The sequence below is a fragment of the Corvus hawaiiensis genome, chromosome 3 (genome assembly GCF_020740725.1).
Source record: "Corvus hawaiiensis isolate bCorHaw1 chromosome 3, bCorHaw1.pri.cur, whole genome shotgun sequence".
NCBI classification, from domain to species: Eukaryota; Metazoa; Chordata; class Aves; order Passeriformes; family Corvidae; genus Corvus; species Corvus hawaiiensis.
In genome coordinates this window covers 16,853,857-16,869,787 of record NC_063215.1, presented here as the reverse complement: position 1 = coordinate 16,869,787, position 15,931 = coordinate 16,853,857, and positions in this window count along the sequence as shown.

Here is a 15,931-nt window from a genome sequence, read left to right as displayed (position 1 = left end):
AGGACACCGCTTTTCAGGCTTTTCTGTTTACCTCTGTACTGCAGACCTTTGAGACCTTCCACTATGTCCCAACACATCTATGTCTCACAGAGCATGAGCCACCTGCAGGCACAGCACCCACCACCTCACAACCCTTCCAGAATTCACCACCCTGGACTCATCCAAAACACATGTACCACCTGTACCAATAAGCATTCATTCTAATCTTGTGGTAGCAAAATTGATTAGTTAAATCTTGGAAGAATGGGGATGAAGAGAGGCAGCAGGACTGGGTCATGGCAGGGTCACCAAGATGTAGCCTTTTCTCATAAGTCACAATGCTGTGACCAGAATGAACGTGAGAGACTTCTCAGCTCCTATATAGTACAGAAGCACATTTTAAACACTGCAGGACACTGGTACCAAGATCAAGCCATCTTTTTTAAACTCGTATGGGACATATATCATAGTACTCACACATGAAACCACATCTTCTCATAGACACATACGCACATAGAGGGCTGCTGATTTCACGCTGAAAGGCCACCTAGACAGCCCTTTGCAAGGAAAGGGTGACAGATCTAGAGAAGCAGATAGCTATTTTCTGGATCATTCCTTCAGAGGATCATTAGCTTCTCTAATGCAGCTACATCAGACATTTATAGAGATGGGGCTTTACAATTCCAAGTTAGCAAATCTTGTATTGCTTTCATTATCAAGGAGCTTCTGCAAGGCTGTTCTCCATCTGCTTCATCCTTGACAAGATTTATGACAACTCAGGCATCATTGCCATGTTCCATAAGAATACCATATCCAGCCACTCCAAGACTATCAAAAGAACAGACTTCCCCCGCAGTCTTCCATTGACTCTCTCTGGGTTTATAATAACCATACAGTGATGCTTCCTCACTGTAGGCCAGTTGCATACATTGTCTTCACCAGTCATGCTCATATTGCCAATCTATTTCAAATCTCTGGCACTGTCCTCCTTTTGTGACTAACAAGGATCAACATAACTTCTTATGTGAAGGAAAATACCAATATCTGCATGTCAGGACAACCTCACAACGCAAACCAAGAATTTTTGCTTGCTGCTTACGCCCTTTTGACCATATCACTCCTAAACAGCATGCACCAATATTTTCAGGTTCTGACACACATTTGTCACGGTGCGTTTGGTTGGCTTAGGGCCTTGTCAGTGAGAAGAGTTCACTGCTTGTGTGGAAAACATCATCAAGATGCTTTCTACACACTTGATACGAGGAGAATGGAGCCATTATAAGCTACACAGCCTCCAATAAGACCATACAGGCCAGAGGATTCCTACCCAGTCCGGTGGCAAGTTTGTGTATAGTCTATACTAACAGATTGCTAGACTGCCAAGGGGGTGTGTGTGTGTGTATATATATATATATATATATATATATATATACACATGTATGGGATTCACCATGTATACCTCATGTATACCTCACCTATCCTTCAATGGCATGGCTTATGAGAGAGCAGCAGATTCTGGATTACCCTTTTTCCTGTTCTGCCCATATCCTTCTTCCTATTTTAGAAAGTTTTTGTATAGACTCTTCCTCCATTGTTTTTTCCCTCTGCAAACAATGATTCCTTTCCCTCATTCATGTAAATTAATATCATTTCTGGATTGCCCTATCACCTGACACTTAAAATACTTCAATTTTTAGTCTCTCCTTGTTTCTTCACTAAGAACAGCAAAGAAATGGAACACAGAGGTCCTGTTTTATTGGATCTCACTCCAATTTCCTTTCCTTCCCCTCTTTTTCCTCCACTTTCATAGAACACAGTACATCATACATCAACCAAAGAAACATATACCAGCACTCACAAACTGAGAATGCTACAAAAATGAGAGAGGATATTTTCTATTATCCTGTTACATTTTTCTATCCCTGGCCAAGCATTCTCCACTCATTGAGCTAAAGCTCTTCTCCTGGAAGAAGGCAGTGAAAAACAGGATCAGTACTGGGTGAAAAGCTTTCCTCCACAAAGGAATAGTGAGTGGTCCCCTGGCACATGTGCCTAGTAAAGAGTAAACTAATTTTTTCTACCTGACACAGTCAAGAGAGCTGCCAAGTGCTAACAAATGCAAAACTTTCTTGTTATCATCCAGAGAAAAAATATTTTAAAGTTGTCAAGTAGTTACACTGTTTGCTGTTTGTACAGTTAGTGAAATGTATTGGCCCCACAGGGAGAGACTGCTGGCCACAGAGAGATCTTAGGTCAACAGCCTGCACTGGAGATTGCCCAGTTGCACTCACCTCTTCTCAAAAGACAAGCTTACAGACTAATCTGTCCTACAGAAGTGATTTCAGGAGAGGAGCACTCTAGTCACAGCTAACCTCCCTTATTGAGGCCTTGTTAGTCTCAGTCATAATTTATTTGGGTCATTTAGAACAGATTAAGTGCACACAGAAGCCCTCTTAAGGCCACAGATGGAGACAGATTACTCAAAGGAAGACAGACATCTGACAAACAATCTAGTAATAATGTATCTCCATAAAAGAAGAGCAAGCAAGTGAATCTTCAAATTATTGATGGCCTTTCCATGTGCTTGAAGAAATGTCTTCTCCATAGTCTGAAGAGACAAAAAGGAAGATAAAAACACAAAATAAAAAAACCCAAACAGCCGAGGAATCCCAGTTTGTCCTAGGTTAAAAAAAATTCCCTTATTCCTTCTGACCTTTCTTAGAAAAGTAACCCAAACTGAAGAAAATGCTATAAATTTTCAGTCCTACCTACAGGAATAACTTCCAGAAACTCTTTTACCTGTCTGCTCTGGAGACAGACCAGCTGCATGTGGATGGCACATTGATGGCACTGAGGGCACCATGTTGATACTTCTGCTCTATGTTCAGCAGGTCCAATCTACCACCTTGGTTTGGACATAGCACAAAACCCCTGGTGAACTGGCTCCCTCGATGTCCACCAGTGCAGAAATGCCTGCCACCAAGGCAGGCGAGCTGTGGCACAAGTGTAGAGTCATGAAAATCTAACAAAATCTTATTCAAAGAGTTGCTCGCCATCAAAGATCAGTTTTACCACTGCTGTACCTCTCTCCTTACATAATGGGAGCATTAAAACAAGATTGGGTATTCCTCATGGAATTGTTGTCTATCACTCTTTCCATCCTTGTCTTTCATGATTTGGATTATGTTATCCCAGGACTTCCTGGTGACAGACAGGCCTTGACAACGCAAAAATGTTTATCTGCTGTCTGATCCACTGCTGGAGCATAGCAACAAGATGCTCCCACACTGCCAGAACTGAAGATATTGTCTGCTGAAGTGCTTACTTTCTCTCAGAAGTAAGATTTTGGAAAATTGCAATGATAAATCCTTGTTAAATGATGCTAAAAATGGAGAACCTCATAGAATTTCAGTTCAAAACTTAGTCCATGAGAAAACTTAAATAAACTGAGCCTGAGACCCCACAAATACTTTCATGATGATCATATTATATGGAATAATTGAAGATAAGTGAATAAAAATGACCATCCCAAAGATTCATAGGATGTTGAATATTAAAGTGATAAGGAAGATGGTGTTCTATGTTCTATATCTCAAATTCTTATTTACAAGAACTGTCATCTGAACACTACAGCAGAGGGCTGAATAGCAAAAAAACTGCTTAATAGTAAAAGGTGTAGTGACATTAAAACCTTTTGAGGTTACTTTTGCCCATGGGTTGTCACAAAGAAATCATTTAAATAAAAATAGAAATAAAAATCATTTTAAATAATTTTATTTCAGAATTCTGTTTTAAAGAATAAACTGAGATAATTGAAGCAGATTATTTTGAAACAAACAAGGTCGAGAATCTCACTGACTGAACACAAGAAGGGAGGATTCAAATTCTTCCGGAAGAGCCATTAATACTAATCTGGACTGGTGAAATTAAATCCTGTGATTCAGTCCCAAGGAAACAATTAACTGATTGCAAATTATTAAAAATTATTAAAGTCCAGGGATTAGTTTAAGATAATTCTTGTATTCTATATGTATTAGTGCCATAAAAAACACAAAGGGTAAGTGGTTGTTTATTTAATGGAAAATGGTATTTAAATCAGCAGAGATTCAACAGTGAATTTAGGACCAGAGGGGACTGCTTTAACCCTGCAGTTTAACTTCTATAAAGCTGAAGAAAAAAATATAAAATTTCTGTTGTGAGAAAAGTGTTCTTTGACTGTACATACTTTATCTAGAGACCTATATAGTATTTAAATGTCAAAATTATTCTTCATGGCAATAATTATTTTTAATTATATCCCATTTCTTTCTAAAAGAAATTATAAATTAAGTTCTGTAAGGTTCTGGTGACTTTGAACTGTTAAATAGTAGAAGAAACTACACCTTCTAAGGAAATGAGTTGAAGCCAAAAAGGTTTGTATGAAAAGTTCATTAATTTAAGTTTTTCATGCTTTATTAGTTTTTTCAGACTACAAGTTTCAGTGTAGCTCAGTGGTAACAAGAGCTCAGTGGGGCTTATCCATTTGCTTTTATCCTATAGGGCAGGCTGTAACACCATGCAGATTTATATACTAAATTTGAAATTTGCTTTCCACAGTTCTCTCTCCTGAAATTATGAAGAGCTTCTGTCACTTGCCATAAAGGAGTACAAAGAAATGCTTCCCTCATCTTGTGACCCCGTGTTATTGCCACTAATTGTAGAGTATTATGATTTCAATTTTACAGTATCAGTTGCAGTTTGCTACCTCTGATTCTGGAAACCATTGAGCCATACTAAACAACAAGGATGAGAGGGTTTATCCTCTGGTTTACCTTCATCACTGTTTTTGCTCCTTTTCAGATACAATGAGTCCTAAAATCAGACTGACCATGCCTTTTGACAAGAGGTATCTGTTCTCAAAGCGCTGTTTGACACCTTTTCCACATATTTCCTTGCATTGTCTTCTGAAGTACCTTAAAAATTCTGGTGGGAATGTGTAGGCAAGATACTCTTCGGAAATAATTGTCTGTAAAGGGGAGGATTTAGATAGCTTTCTGATTTGTTTGGTGAAAGAGGGGTTTTGATCCAGTGCATTCTCTCTCTCCAGGATAATTGAGATGGGACTACCTTTACCCCAGTTCTGCACAGTTTCTGTCTCAGGTAGGTTAGAACTTAACTGCTGCAGACTGCATCTATACTCTTTTGATGTCCGTGCATCATGTTTCTCTTCTCACTGAAGATTTGCAGATTTGATATGCTTCTGGCCAAATGAAGAGGCTCAGCTCTGCAGTAGATCTGTGCATATCAAGGCCAGCCTGAGACTTTTTGAAGGGGAGAGGTGTAAACAGTGATGTTCATACACAGAAGAATGGAGGATCAGATAAACAGCACATGTTCAGTTGCTCACAGGGCTGTCATACAGAGCTGAAGATGACATATTATTTGTTTTGAATTCTCAGAGTCAGGAGCTCTCTTTCTGACTAAGCCCTACCTAAGCTTCCTGTTCCTCATGCTTACTCCCTTTGTGAAATCTAGTCATAATACCTAAGAAGAGAAAAGTGTTCAGGCTGAGAATATAGCCTTTTGGTTTTTAATTAAATGTATAAAAGCAGAATATGTTTTCTCACCTGTTTCTTGTCAATAATTGTTATTTAAATGCATTCAGCTTACATGTAAAGAAACATTACGTCCAACTATTACGTGTACAAATTCCAGCTGGGCTTGGAAGATCATTGCCATTTGTACCCTATCAACATTTATGAGTGATTCAGAGCTCCAATGAGCCCCTTGGATACAATCAAGTTGTTTTTGATTAAGAGATGAGATTTTCCACAGCTTTCCATAGACTTCTGCAAATATAATTGAATGGAACTTAGCAGAGAGTTCAGCTAAGCTATTGCACAAGAATCCATCTCCATCTTAGGCATATAGCCTTGCCAAGGCTAAGATAATGGAACACTGTTTGAAATGCATGTGTCATCCTATAAGTGAATTTAGAAGATGAAAGCAGTTAAACTGAAGCTTATAAAAATACATTGCTCCACACCACCTGAAAAGGTGGATCACAATTTTTGCTAGCTCTAACCACAAGTGAAAAAAATTGCTAGTGTGTTATAACTGATGCAAAATATTATTTCGTGAAGTTAAAAAAACATGGCTTCTTCTTCATGTTCAGCTCTTTTTTGCATTCTAATAGATTTCCTTACATTCACCATTCTTCTAATTTTGTGAAAAAACAGAAACATTTTATAATTTTTAATTGAAAAAATCAGATATGAGGGAGCATCACAATGGTTCAACAAGGACTTTTACAGAATTTATTCTCAGCATATGAAGCCAGAGAGGTAACTCAATCTATCACGCTGAGATAACCATCTAAATAATCCAGCACAGTACTGAAAGAGGTAAACAATTCTTGATAGCAGACAGGTGGTACAAAACCATAGCAACAGAAGGTTCGGACAATGTGGTACAAATGCAAACAGAACTCTCCATGTGTATTGTTTTGTCCTGTGCTTAATGTAAAATTGTACTTCGGCTCCGGAGTATTTCAAATTTAAATTAATTTGTTCACACTTGCCATGTCATCTCTTCATTCTTTGCACCTGTCTCCTACTTGCCTTCCGGTTTTGGTCAACATTTGTCGATGAAGTGCTTTTCAGTCTCCAGTCATGACCAAACCTCAAACTGTACCCTACAGAAAGTCCTACCCCTGCTTTTTCTCCCATCAGACCTTCCTGTGTACTGCCAGGGTGGGTGTGAGGCTCCTAGATTTTTATTCACATGCCCCATATAATCAACATACAGTGCGAAGTGCCAGCAAAGACTTCTAGAGGAAAATCTTGTCCTTCTCAGTTCATCTAGTGAATTGATGATCTGGCAGCTTGCAAAGTTATGTACTTTACACCAATTCTATCAGGATTTTAGGCAGTTATGTCTAAAGGACTGTTTCATTAGAATTTTAAATTTTATATGCAAACTGTCTTAGGCTGCATTTACATTAGCATATTGGTTCAGAGCAGTTGTGCATTCTTGAAATAACTCTCTCAGTCATCCTCACTTATTGCACATTGGCTGAATTCACAGAAAGGTTTTAGTGTTTACAAACCAAATCCTTTCTGGGGCTGTGCTACTGTGCACACCAAATGTGTTGCTGCCCTTCAGGGGGACATGGCAGTCTCAACCAACAATCAGTTCTTTGGTGAGCTCAGAAACATATTCAATGTAGGGGTGTTCAGTCCAGAACACCATATCAAATCTAGACTGAAGTAAGATGCCCAAACTAAGTACAAAACAGATACAAAGATCTCATATTGATTGCTTTAATCTATGTATTCTGAATTAAATTGGTTTATGTGGAGATAGTCATATCTGTACACCAATTGAACTCAGACTTTCCTGCCTCATGTACCATTTCACTACTTCTGCTTTTCTTCCATTGCTTCAACTTGGCATGCACCCCCCTTGACATTACTTCTCCTGTAATAGCACTCTTTTATATTTTTCCCACACAGAATCTTTCCATCTTAGTAATTCAATACATTAGCAACTACCCAGCACATCTATGACTAGCAACAAAAGCGAATGTAGCTGTCTAGAACTGAGCCATTGTCAAGGCTCTCCTCATAGTCAATAGAAAGAAATAGGCACTTTTAGGGTATGATTCACCTTAACCTACAGTAGACACTGAATATGGGTCAGATGAATCATGCCTCCAAAGTGCCTACTTCTCGTCACTGGCAATATAGAACACCTAGTGTGACTAGATCAGATTTGGATCTCCACACTGCAGCCATCTATGATCTGATGTTTTCCAGGCTGATGTTTTTTTACCTTTTCTGGCTTGATTTTCATTTAATAGAGTGACACAAAAGCCTGGTGATCTGGGTGAAAGTAGATTAAACAAGGGCACTTGGGTACATGCTTTTCTGGGGAGAGACAGGAGACTTGAACCCTGACGAATCTGTTTCCGAACATGTTTTCTGTGGTAGGAGAATGGTGGGTTAGTTTCCAAGCGATGTATATGCTGGATGACATCTGTGTTAACTTCTGTCTGATTCAGATCAAAGGAGGAACAGCTCATGCTTGCTTGTATCAGTCTCAGATGAAGCAACAAACAGTGGCATTTATATCCCACCTGGATTCAGTCCTGGCACCTTCCAAGATGAGCTGACTGTTCAACTGTGTGAATAGAAAGATAGATGAAATCAATTAAAGTAATCAGCAAACATTGCAATAATCACTGAAAATCAGAGTATTCATCTCTTGAGGAAAACAAATTACTTCAGATTTACTGAAAGGTGAACCTGGGCACTATTTGGATGCAACTACGTGTCTGTCTATGAAATGAGAATTGGGTGGAGTATGGGGATTTGGTTTCACATGCAGATTGCATTTTCAGGGCATGTTGAGTATTTAAGTATTTAATAACAAAGCAATTAGTTATTTACACAGAGGACAATAAGACTCCTTTGGAAATATCCATCTCATTGCCATTAAAAGCAAATGAAGTGATTATGAACAGTGTAACCACACAATTAACTGATTAAATCCACACTCTTCTCTATACCAGACCTGCTTTTCAATACAACTTTTATGATTAAAAAATAGGCTTGTACATGGTGACGCATACCTAAGCCTTCTGAGCATAAGTGAAATTTTTAATTAAAACTGTATGTTTCAAGATAAACAGCTTTCTCAAATATAGGATAATGAAAGACTATGAATGCTGACAGAGGTGTAGAGCTCACAAAAATGGCTTTAGGGAGAGGGGGAGGTAATAAGATGCCAGACAATGCTTAAGTATTTGATTATAAAAATAATTTATTATAAAGATACTCCCTTTCTACAGATACAATTGTAACTTTGCTGCCAAACAAAAGATAGTCAACAAACTGAAAATTATAGAAAGTAGAAGGGAGAAAGCTGCTATGTTGCTCTTTCTTGGAGATTTGAAAATATCATATTATACTTGCCCAAAATTCTTCAGAATGAAATAAATTAGAAGACCTATGATCACATAGACCTATGATCACCTGGACTTTAGGGAATTTTTACTAAAACAGAGGCCATGGAAGGAAATATGATGTCTGGATTATGGAAGAGCCTCTCCTCCAGACACCAATTATGGTTTTGGCCAAACAGTAGGGTATTTAGTTTCTCAAGTTCCCTAGTGTAGTTTCCATGCCATGCATTAAAATTTATTTTTTTGTTCAAATGTATTTTTGTGTGAATAACTGCAATTCATTTTTCTGCAAAGGGCATCTAAGGAGAAATATATTTTATGGTTTTTGAATAAAGGCAAAGAATTCCATTTTCAATATTTAAATACTCCCCCTCCCCCAATTTTTTAAATATTGTATTTCTCTACAAAATAGACGTTGACATATTGATTATACAGAACACTGGCTGTATATTGAAGGAGTCTCATTCATGCAATGAAATATTTACTGTTTTCATGTCTTATTGTATGTGTTAGTATAGTTACCAATCTAAATAAAGGCACAGAGTTTTAAAGGTACTAAAAACTAGAAAGACACCAAACTTGTGAAGAGGAGGAATGAGAAACACATTCTAAGTCATCTGCAGAGAAAATAAAGCTTCAGAGGTAAGATTTTTTCATTATGTATACTATATATAGTAGTATATTTAGAGAAAAGTATAATAGAAAAGGGTTTTTTTCACTCAGTGTAACAAAAGGGAGTTTTGTGATAGATTTGCATAAGAGCTTCAAGACTAATTAAATGCATTTCACAGAAAAGAATCATCAAATCTAGCAATGAAAGATGCAAGATATGAGAAAAACCTACAGAGAGCAGAGGATCCTGACAATCCAGGATGTGTTTTGCTAGTATGCTTTTCATGCATCAGTCACTCTGTTTTAAATTTTCAAGCAGTGGTACTAGAGATTGCCTGAAACTTATATTTTAAAAAAATAAAAATAGCTAATAGCAAATTATTTGAGATATTTGATAAAATAATAAAACAGTTCAGGCTTCCTCTGTATGGAAAGCAGGCCTGAATTTCTCAATAAAGTGAAGTACTTAAGTGGATTTTCAAAATGTGTGTCACGAGAATTGATATTGGTTGAGGAATGAGAGGTTTAGAAATATTCAGCTGAAGAGCAGTTAGTCTTGTTTTCTGATAAGCTGTCAGAAAACAGCTTTATATTTTGAGCTTGGATGGGCCTAATAGTTTAGTCACCATGTCAAGCATCAGTAAAACTTCATTCTGTCAGCAGTAGACTTACAGTGTGCCACTACACTTTAAAATGAAGAGTTGGCGTGAACTCTGTAAACCATAACCTCAGGCTCTTCCTGGAACTGTGATACACCCACACCATGCAGCCTTCACTGAATATCGTGTTAACACTCCTCCCCCATGCACGGCTGTTGTACTGTATGTGAACAGCAACAGTCAAATATAAGACTAAGAGCCAGCTGCACCCTATTATTCCGTTCACTTTCAGATTTGCATACTTACCAAATATTCCCTCAGTGGGATATTTGTTATTTCTAATATTTTACTTAGCACCAGTACAGAATTTCTCACTAAAATAGGTTTTTATCAGAAAGGACGTTTGTTTATTGAAAAGGCATTGAATCACAGATATATACTACTTCCAATGAATTTCCACTGAAGCACAAGGGAATTTGGCTTAGAATTTCAGAGACTGAAGTTTTAAGGCAGCTCCATCATGTGCACTGGTTTAAGTTCGGAAAAGTCAAAACTTCTAAAGAATGTTCATACAGAATTGAGAACCAGAATCTTAGAAGCCCCATGCTAAATTTTCAAAAAAAAATTCTGTTGCTTGAATGTCTGTGAAAATGTAACTTATTTTTTCTTTTTTTTTTTCTTTTTTCAAAAGTGTGTAGGCTTGGGACCTCATTCTCTCTTCAGCTTCAGGAATGAAAATCCTTTGTTTGCAAGACCTCTACTTCTAGACCAGGAAAAGATACATTTTCTGACTGGTGGGGCATAAACTGAAACCAAAAATGTTGCTAAAATGCCTCAGATTGTACCCTGGGAGTGATGAAGCTTGCTAGATTACATAGTTCACTACACTACAGCAGTACTGTAAGTTACATTATAAAGTCAAGCCACTTCCTGTTGCAAAACAACTTTTTTTTTCTTCTTTCATATATCAGAACAAAAAGAATCTACAAATTCCTGGGATTTATCACTTTCAAGACAGTGACATATCTTTCAGCATTGAGACCAGTGGTAGACAGGGTTACTTTTACTTATTTCCTTGCTTTTGGGGGACTGCTAAAGATACACATACAGTGACAGACTTGGGAGTCTCCTAAGCCATTAGCCTTAGAGCTACCATTACACCAGCTCTTAGAGCTACCATTGCAGCTGGTAAGATTCACAACAGGACTAATCACTGCCAGCTTATATCTGGTCAAACCCCATGGGACTTAATTTGACCACTAATACAGAGATTTTTTTCTTAGAAAGACATTAGAAAATAAAAGGGCTGGGGATAAGTGAAATTTATAGGAAAGCAACAGCAATAAAAAAGTGAATCCATGAAGAACTGAGAGAAAAAGAGTAGAGGTAAGAGGAAACAAGTCCCAATGAAAAACTAAAATAGCACTGTTATAAGGTAAATCAGCTACCTGTAACTCCCTAATTGACAGGATAGTCACATCTATCCCTACAGATTATGCCTTACTTTTAAAAAATAGAGTTGGGCTTGATTCAGTTAATTGCTTTAGGGGCTGAAATGAATGAAGGATAGAGGTGTCTTGAGAGAAGTAAAAATAAGGATTCAGTATACTACAGCATATGTATAGAGGAGGGAAAGGGCAAGAGGAGTCTCTGCAGTAGCATCTGTAAGGGATCATGCACTTCACCAAGTGCTGTTAATGAGAAAGCTGGAGTCTCCCTTGACTCCTTGCAAAATCCAAACCAAACCTAGGAGGAATATGGTAAAGGCACTGAGCTCTGTTGCATGGTCATTAGAATCACACCTTAATAATATCATTGTATCAATATATCAGTTCTGCAAAATAGTGCAAGGAAATAAGAAGTGATGGGACTTGTGAAATGGACTTCCCTTGTGTCACAAATACACCAAGGAAGCATTGTTCATCCTGAAGCAGTGTTGAAGGCCTGCAGTTTTGGTGTGATCAGATTAATGTGAGTATGGCTCAAGACCTGTGGAACACTTTAGAAACGCATGCATACCACACCCAGGGCACACTGCTGGGAATCACAGGGCCACAGGAGCCCAGCTGCCTGCTTGGAGAATAGGAAACAAATGTCACTAGTAATACAAGAGCTCTCCTGTCTGTGGGAGTGGCAGCTCACCAAACACAACCTCCAGAGGGAAGACCCAGGGAAGATGCCCAATCTGTCTGAACTACAGTGCCTCTAAGCCAAGAAGCTGCGACCAGCCTTTCCACAGCAAGAGTCAGACTTCTACGGGCTGATTCATCTTCTGAAGTTGTCTGTCCCTCCTCACTGACTGCGGAGGGAGCCCACCATCTTACACATAATTTTTTGGCTTATTTTTGGTAATCAGTAAAAGGCTTTATAGAAGAATTAATCACAGAAGAAACCTTGCACTGAGTAATGATAAGTTGACTCTGTTTATATGAAACAAATCTATGGATCCAGTTTTTAACTCAAGAAAAAGACTGTGGAAAATTAAGGTAATTAGTGAGTGATGTCCACTGGACTGAAGAACTCAAAGCCTCATATTGTGAGGCCTGGAATATCTTCGTCAAATTTACGAACTTTCCTGTAATTCATTATTCAAACAGGAATAAACCCTGTTACATATAATATACCTGAGAAGGGATATTAGAGATAAGCAGAGATTCCACAGACAACTGAAAAAAAGACTGAATATACATATCTTCAGAGATATATACATATGGAGGGTGAGAAATTGAAGGGACAAAATAAGAACTGCCATAGTGCAACTGAGTTACATATAGCAGCAAAAGTTAAGACAAATAACACATAAGCATGAAGACATAAAAGAAAGAAAAAAAGTGTTCCTCATCACTGAGACTGGAGGAGAAATTAGACTATCTGTATAGAATCCAGGTAGCAAAGGAATATTTTGTCCCAGTTTTCAAAAAATCAATGCTTAATGGGAAGAAGTGAAGAAAAAAAGGCAACGAGAAATTAAAACATTGCAATTAAAATTATATCCCAGACAGACACAGAACTCAGAATTCAACCTGAAGAAGGTATGGGAAGGAGGGAAAACAATCCAAAATATCCAAAGAACTGACACAAGAAATTCTCAGTGTAATGTCTGGGATTTTTAGGGAATTGATCGAGTCAGGTAACACATGAGGAAAGACCAGCAAACAAACTAGTAATATTTAAGAAGCAAAAATTAGAGTTCCATTGGTGGAGTCTCAGGAATGTACATTGTTTATAATGCAGTTAGAAGGAAATAAAAATTTTCCATAGAAATATACTGAAAATTGCATAAATGTAGTAGAGTTTACCAAGAAATATTTTTTAAATTAACAGCATACTTCTGCCTTGACTTTTTATTTAAAAGAAAAGTCAGTTTTAATCTAAGATATAGCTGATGTAGCCCATCTACCTAAAATTTGCCAAATCATTTAATCTTCTTTTACACTGGCCATTAGTAAACAGAGAAGCTGAGTTTTAGCTAAAATTGTACAGTAAAGGAAAAAATAAAGCCAACTAGGAGACAGCAGCAGTTTGTACTGAGGGTGATACTTGTATTTTAGGGACAATATTCTTAAAGATTCTTAAAAACCTGGGTGAAATCAAATTATTTAAAGCTTTCACAGACAATAGCACAAAATGTAGGAACCCACAAGTTCATTTTGGCTAGTGACATAAAACTGGGAGACACAATCACTATCGAAGAGAACTGGAGTGCCACAGTAGAAATGTTATATTGACCCTGAGGACTGAGCTAATAGAAATTTATGAATTACCTAATTAATACAACATATGGAAGCTCCTGAAATTGCAGGTTCATAACAAGAATAATTTGTATAATTTAAGAGTTCTTAGATGTTAGTGACAGTAAAGAGGAAATAGAGTGTGATCATCTCAGTATTAATCAATCAAGGATTTATCTGACCTAACTTCAGATGTCTACAGTATAGACATATTTCCCCTCACTCCTCAACCCAGACTGCTTTTGCAGTCAAAGGAGACAAACAGGCACTTCCAGACATTATTGATCTGACCTTTTTCAGACCTTTACTTCAGAAAGAGATTAATCACTTATTTCTCTTTATTGATTATGAAAGAAGTCTAGACAAGTGCATGAGTTTGAGACGTCTACACTGTGAATACACTTGTAATGAACTAGGTAAGTAAGGCCAATATGAGAAAGATAAATGCAATATTCAGTTATGTTACTCTAGATCTTTCTATGAAGCAAAGAATTTTTTTTTCTTTTACTAAGCAGTATACAAAACTTTATCTGGAATACTGTGTAAAATCTTAGTAATTCACATTCCAGGAAGATACATTAAAGCTGCTCATAAAGAAGGGATAATGGAATGATCTGGGAAAAGGGAAGATTGTTTGATCAGTAAAACTCAGCCTAGGATGAAATATGTTTGCTCTCTCCAAAGAAAGGGTGATAGCCAGGAAGGGTCAATAAAGCTGAAGCTAAAGCCTATGGGTACCAATACAATTGGATAGTTTTGTTCACTCCTTTCTTCCTTTATGCTCATTGCCTCCTCACCTGCTTATTTACTTCCAGGTCCTCTTTGGGAAGAAACCAACCACTTCCCACCAAAACAGAATGTAGGAACTCTATAGCGTTCCCAGCACATATATGCCACAACCCAGAGCATGCAACATCTATTATTACATGCCATGAAAACACCAATCTGTGGGCTGCAACTCAGTCCTCACACTTATAAATATGATGAACCAAACCACCCCCACAGATAGAACCAGTCATGTTTTAGATGTAGGTGAGTACCATATGGCTATATGGTGTGGATTAGGTTCGTCTGCTCCTCTGCTCTACAGAGGATTAGCCTTGAATATCAGCCAGTCTGTGTCACTTGGGCCAGGGGACTGGAGATCATTCTGTGGGGTGGATGTGCTGAGAAACATAGCTGGAGATGGTGTTGTAAGTAGGTGGCTATACCAGGGCCACAGGAATAGCAAGGCCATGAAGATGTTAATGAAGGAAATTATATAGTTTCTAACCATCATGGGAATGAAGCTAAGAAACAGTTTTCCCAGTGCTGTGAGGACAAGAAATGAACCAGCTTCAAAAGGAGGCTGATGTGTTTTGTGATGCCTCCCACAGCAGAGGATGAGTTTTAGGCTAGGTCTGAGCTGTCATATCCTTGCTGACAAAACACCTATACTCTAGAAGATACTACTTTTATATTACTAGCTGGTATTTTCCAAATGTTTCAGTGGAATTAATCAAGTACAAAATGGAGTCTGATTCACCTCTGCATCATTCTCCTAGCAATGATGTGTGGCTTTGGATCCTGTTTTCCTATAGACTGAGCTCCCACTTGCTCGGAAGTTTTACAAAATCGGTCCTTTTTTTTTTTTTTTTATGTGAAGAGCAGTCTGAGAGTTTCAAAGAGTCTCGAATGCCAAGAAATCAGCCCTCACCTAATTAAGAGCTCGTTTACTCCAAACTGAATTGCTAGAGTGAGCTACAGACTGTTTCTGATCTGCGTGGAAAACACCTTTTCTGATGATGCCAAATGAAATACCATACACAAGACTTTTTTTCAAGCACATATACTTGGTTATATTTTACATATAATGAAGATAAAAGCTCTGTCTGCACACAGGTTTTCAGAATATCTAACCATATGCACTTGTCTACAACTATATATATATATATATACACACATATATACACTATATTACCAGCCCATGAAGTAAATGAGTGAAAACCACATGGTTTTCTTCCTTTTTTCTTTCCTTTTCACTATTCCTTTCTTCTCTGCTTTCTTAGCCATGTTTCTTGCAACTC